This window comes from Poecile atricapillus, chromosome W, assembly GCF_030490865.1.
Source record: "Poecile atricapillus isolate bPoeAtr1 chromosome W, bPoeAtr1.hap1, whole genome shotgun sequence".
NCBI classification, from domain to species: Eukaryota; Metazoa; Chordata; class Aves; order Passeriformes; family Paridae; genus Poecile; species Poecile atricapillus.
Genome location: NC_081288.1, coordinates 97,389,866 through 97,396,335, shown reverse-complemented (window position 1 = coordinate 97,396,335; position 6,470 = coordinate 97,389,866).

Here is a 6,470-nt window from a genome sequence, read left to right as displayed (position 1 = left end):
TCCGATAACAGAAGAAAGTAAACAGTATTTTGCCTTTGAGTGGGAACAAGAGGAAGGAGGTAAAATGGTAAAGCAGCAATTGACTTGGACAGTCCTCCCGCAAGATTATACAGTCACCTGTTTTATTTGGACAAGCATTGAAAAAAATACTAAGAGTTTACTCCACCCTCAGGGGTTAAGTTGTTGCAATATGTGGATGATTTGCTGTTATCAGGGGAACAAGAGGAGATGGTTGAAAGAGCTACTGTAAAACTGCTTCATTTTCCTGCTAAAAAAGGACTTAGAGTGTCTGAAAAGAAAGCACAGTTGGTAGAGAAAAAGGTCAAATATTTGGGGCATATTTTAACTAGAGGGTTACGGTGTATTGATCCTGAAAGAATACAAGGAATGCTACAAGTACCATTACCCCAAACAAAAAGGGAGTTAAGGGAATTTTTAGGGTTGGTGGGATACTGCCAAGTATGGACATAGGATTTTTCTGTTGTGGCCAGACCATTATATGGCTTTTTAACACAAGACAGTCCTAATGTTGTGGTATGGACACCAGAAGGAGAGGAAAGCTTAAAAAATTAAAAGACAAATTGGTTAATGCCACAGTCCTAGCTCTTTCAGACACAGAAAAGGAATTTGATCTATATGTGGATGTGAAACAGGGTCATGCTGAAGGAATTTTGATGTAAGAGCATGGGGGAACAGGGACACCTGTTGCCTATTTTTCTAAAATGTTAGACCCTGTAGCCAGAGGCTGGCCCCATTGTCTGCAAAACTGTGCGGCCACAGCTTTGATCGTGACTGAAGCCTGAAAGCTGACAAGAGGGGGTTATGTGATTGTTAAAGTTTCACATCAGATTAAAACTTCGTTAACTGAGCCTCTAAGTGGATGACCAGCTCTCGGTTATTGCAATATGAGTCTTGTTTAATGGAACAGTAGGATTTAGAATTTAAAAGTGGGGAAGGGTTTAACCCAGCCTCCTGTTTGAATGGCCCTGAAGAGGGGAGCCAAGGCGAATCCCATGACTGTATTCAAGTAGTAGATCTGCAGACTAGGGAAAGGAAAGATTTGCGAGACATTCCATGGCCTGAGGGAGAAAATTTGTTCATTGATGGATCTTCAAGGGTGCTAGAAGGAAGACAATTTACAGGATACTCTATCGTGAATGGGAAGAAACTAAAGGAAGGGGGGAGGTTACCACCCACCTGGTAACCTCAAACAGCAGAGCTGTATGCTCTTGTGAGAGGCTCTGAATTATACCAAGACAAGACAGTGAATGTTTTTACAGATTCTAAATATGCATATGGCGTGGTACATGCATTTGGGAAATCATGGGAAGAAAGAGGTTTGTTAACCTGCAGAGTAAAGACATTGGCTCATGAGAACTTAATCTCTCACCTATTGGAGGTGGTGAACTTGCCAAAAAAGGTAGCAATAATACACATCAAGGGACACCAGTCAGGGTGCTTGGAGGAGGCAATAGGAAACCGACTGGCTGATTAAGAAGCTCAGAAAGCTGCATTGTTGCCAGAAATCTCTAAGATACTTCCTTTGCTCCCAGTAACTGCCCCCCGCCAGAGAAATTGTCTTTTCCACCAGAAGAACTTGAGATAGTTAAAAAGAGTGGGGCAGAGGAAAGAGGGGGTAATTGGTTTACAGGGGATGGTAAGCAGTGTATACCAAATGTTCTGGCCTAATAGTTGTTAAAGCAACTCCATGAAGGGAGTCATTGGGGCTCCCGAGGGATGGCAGAGGCCTTCCTCAAGATGTATGCTGCCTGTGGGTCTTTTTACTCTGGCAAAGCGAGCTATTTGGGGTTGTTTGATTGGTGCCAAGACCAATAACAAACTTACAAAGAAACTTGTCAGAGGGGGAAGGCCTTGGGTGGTACGTCCATTCCAGAGATGCCAGGTAGATTACACTGAAATGCCCCGGGTGGGGAGATTTAAATATCTTCTGGTAATCGCAGGTCAGTTAATAGGGTGGCCAGAAGCGTTCCCAGCTGTTTCAGCAACTACAGGGTTAGTTATTAAAGTATTTTTGAAACAAATAATTCCAAGATATGGGATGGTGGAAGCAATAGATTCAGACAGGGGAACTCATTTTACTGGAAATATTCTTAAAGGAGTAATGACTGCTTTAGGGATACAATGGAAACTCCACACTCCCTGGCATCCCCAAAGCTCAGGCCAGGTTGAAAGGATGAATGGAGAAATAAAAAAACATCTTCTGAAGCTGGTGATAGAAACGAAAATGCCATGGCTGTGGCTCTTACCACTGGCTTTAGCAAGAATAAGGGCCAGACCCAGGAAAGATATTCAACTATCTCCTTTTGAATTGATGTTTAGAATTACTTATCCTTGTAATTCTCAGCCTGGGGTGGGGGTAGAGATAAGTGATGTGTATTTAAAACAGTATGTGGCTCGGATACTGTCTCTTGTGAAATCTCTTCGACAGGAAGCTCAGCTGACATAGACCCTGCCTTTGGACTTTGCTGTCCATAACATCGAGCCCGGAGATTGGGTCCTAGTTAAGGAGTGTAAAGAAGCACCACTGGTGGCAAGGTGGTGTGGACCTTTCCAAGTGTTGCTAACCACAAAAACGACCATCAAGACAGCTGAACACAGGTGGACCCATCACACGTGGGTCAAGGTCTCTAAAGCTCCAGAGGTTTGGACATCTCAGCTGGAGAAGAAGGATGGGAAGTCGCGACTGACACTCCGCAGGACTGGACTGGAGCAGCAGCCGTGTGTCGACATCGGGGGAAGCCCTGAGTGCCTACCCACAGACTGCCTGCTGAATTAGTCTGTATGGGCACCCCTACTCTCACATCTCCAGACACTGGGAGCCAATCCATGCTGTCATTGCTTTCTTTATGCTTAGCTGTTTCTGTGCCTTCACTTGCCACAGGTGGTGTAGAAGACAACATGAAAGTGAAAATTAGGTTAAGAAATTAGATTATTACACTATTAGAATGTTTCTCTTAATAATTTTACCTTTATATTTTCAGAAAAGTTGGGGTCTAAAGTGGGAAAATAATTTTTTAATCTTAGGAGAAGAAATAGCAAAAACTTTTAACCTTAGCAATTTTTGGGTCTGTGGAGGGCCAGGGGGATCTGAAAACTGGCCATGGGTGGCCAGCCCAGTCGAGCCTAAATGGTGGGTTAGCACCCTGAGTGAGGTCCATAATGGAACAGGATTTTGGGGCAAAGATAGAATTCCATGGCAGCTTCATTCTTCTGAAAGAGGCATTTATTGCCTAAATAGAACAGGAAGCATATATGTGGGAAAGAGTGTTTGTGACTGGACTTTATCTTTGGGTTTAGATTGTTGGACTCCCAACTGCCCTCCTTATGATTGTTCCAGATATCAAGGCAGATGGAATCAAACACCTGTTAAGCTCACTAATGGTAGCTGGGTAAGGTGTTCCTTCCATAATTACCAAAAAGATTTTGAAGGCTGTAAAGCAGTGGGGAAGGATAAGTTTTTTGACCCCTTATTTTTAAGCCGCCCCCGGGATAATTCCACAATTAGGATACATGCTGTGCGAGATTATCAGTGGAAATAGAAACACCGGAATGGAACTCAAACCCTTTTCAGTAAGTTCTGGTCCAGATTTAACAAAACAGATCTGGGATGTAACTGCAAGTGGAAACCTCAAGTAGGAGCTTGGAAATGCAAATAATGTGATTCCTATAGCAAGGCAACTATTGTTGGGGGACCACTGGGCCCTGGAAGCAAGCTGTATTTTGACCCACCAATTGATGATGAAAATTGGAAAGGTACCTTTGCTAATGGGACCTGGATTCTAAAGGGTCATTACTAGATATGTGGCTAAAATGCTTACCGTAGGCTACCCCCAAACTGTTCAGGGATATGTTATGTGGGGTATTGTAGGCCATTGTTCTTCCTGCTACCACAAGTTCAGGGAAATCAGTTAGGAGTCAAAGTATATGATGACCTAATTCGAGAGAAGCAGTCAATTGATGCATCCCTGGATGGAGGGAGCACCCAAAAGTGGGGAAAAGATGAATGGCCACCTGAACGAATCATACAACGCTATGGACCAGCTACCTGGATCCCAAATGAATTAATATCAGGTGTCAAAGAACCCATTTATAATTTAAATCAGATAATTAAGTTGCAAGATGTCTTTGAAATAATCAACCAGATGTTGGCGTCTGGGATACAGAGTGTGTGCCCTTGTTTCTGATACTTATTTATAATATCCAGAAAAACACTGAATTGCATATAATATGAAATTCATGAGCATGTTTTCATGGCAATACATGAAAACAAATGTTAAAGTTAGATGGAAAAAGCTAAAAGTGTTGAAACAGAGAAATTAAGGATTAGGAAGAAATGCTTGACTAAAAGGGGTGTCTGACAAAAACCATACCCTGACACGCTAATCCACAAGAACAGGAAAAAGAGTCAGACTGCAAGATGAGATAAGGAGCTGGAATACACAAACAAGATGCAAAGACAAAGGCACCACAGGATAAAGGAGATTCCTCAGACCCTAAGTCGGAAGAAATGGATTTGAAGTCCCAAAAGGCGGCCAAAGGACTGAAAGGGGCATGGAGCTAATTGTAATATGAAGTGAGGACAGGCGGGGTTAGGAAATGAATATGTATTAGGCGTATCGTGTAAACCTAGTCTGTAAAGGATAAAAAGGGAAAACCTAATCAAAAAGGTGTGCATGCTTTTTGGAGGAGATATCCCCATGCACCTCAGCACTGAATAAATTCATACCTGCTCTTATAACTACTCTGCTAGTTATTGAGTCCCTTTATTCCGCACATCATTTTGGTGAGCCAGGTAGGAGGGTCTCTGTCTGGCTGCGGGAGCGGCCGAGGAACGGATTCCCTGGTGCACCCCCAGGACTTTCCGGGAGGGACCCCGAGCCTCGGTTCGCTCACCACGGGGACAGACAACAACCTGCCGGCCTGTCGATAAAAGTATGAATTAAATATCAAGGGAAGGGCTGCTGGTAAACCGAACAGCGACGTCTGTCCTTCAGCACAGTCCCAGTGGGCTTGCAAGCACCCGGCCAGGAGGGGCTAGAGACAGAGGGAAAGGGATCGATCCTGGCCGATAGCGCGGCCAATGGAGGGGTTCTTGCTGAGCTGATAGAGCAGCCCGCTAGCGACTCTGGGGGTGAGTTGAGCGAACCCTTGTTTTGTGTGAATGCTAAGTCCGGACATGTTGAGTCACTGAGTGTGTTTGGTGTGTGAATGAGCGAGACGCACCAGAGGTGCGGAGTGAGTGTGGAGCTCTATCCGTGGTTCCGACCTTGGGCGACTAAGGCAGCCGGAGAAAGGCGAAGCGACTGGAGTCAGTGTGGGGCAAACCCAAGTGTAAATGAGGAGTGTTGTGCTTGAGTGCGAAGTGATTAATATTTGTTTTAACTGTGGGTAGACGCTGGTATTGTTGCTTTAATAACCATCAGGGCATATGCTTGACATGCAAAGTGAAAACTTTGAAGTTTGTGTGTGAAAAGTCACATTGGGTGCCCACTAATTGCAATTGTGTGTGAGAAGAATACTGGGAAGAGGCAGTGGAATTGTGTGAGGAAAAGTCTGGGTGGAAACGGGACAGGACAAGAAAGGGAAATAATGGGCACTGGACAAAGTAAAGAAATCCCTAAAGCAAGTCCGCTAGGTTGTATTCTTGCACATTGGAAAAATATTGCTGGATGTGGAGGAACTGAGAACAAGAAGGATTTAATCAAATTCTGTAAGGACTGGTAGCCGCTATATAAATTGGATGAGGGACCGAAGTGGCCACCTAGTGGAACTTTGGACTATAACACACTATTGCAACTCATGCTCTTTCTCAAGAGGGAAGGGAAATGGGCAGAGGTAACATATGCTGATATGTTTTTCTCCCTTCGAAATCACCCCGAATGGCAGAGGGACTGTGGGATCAGGGCTCCCTCTGACCCTCTGGTATTGGCCCTGGAGAAGGAGAATAAGACTATGGATGCTAACTCTGAAGCAGGCAGCATAGTGCCTGTGGAAATTGCAGGCCACATAACTTTCTCAGTCTTGCCTGAGAAAGTGGCCTGGGAAATCATAGGGAGGAATTAAAACAATCCTCAGAGACAGAAAACAGCCTTGCAGGTGCTGTTTGTCTGTTCCTTGTTTTCTTGCAAGAGAAGGTCGAGGGGTGGTGTACCCCACTGACCAATGATGGTGATGTAGTAGGTTACTAGCCAATAAGAGTTTCTTTTCTGTACTTTTCACATATCGGTCTATAAAAAAGACCTGAAGTAATAAACTGAGAGAAATTCTCCTGATCGACTCCAGAGAGAGTCTGTGTCCTTCTTCCCAGCCGTTCCTAATAGAGCGACATCTGGTGACCGCCGACGTGATGTGCATCTGATGACCCTGAGGTTCGGTGCAACCCGCGGACAACGAACCAGCCGCTTCCCCCACAGAGGGGTAAGTGAGAATCTCCCGGGCTCTCCTGGAGG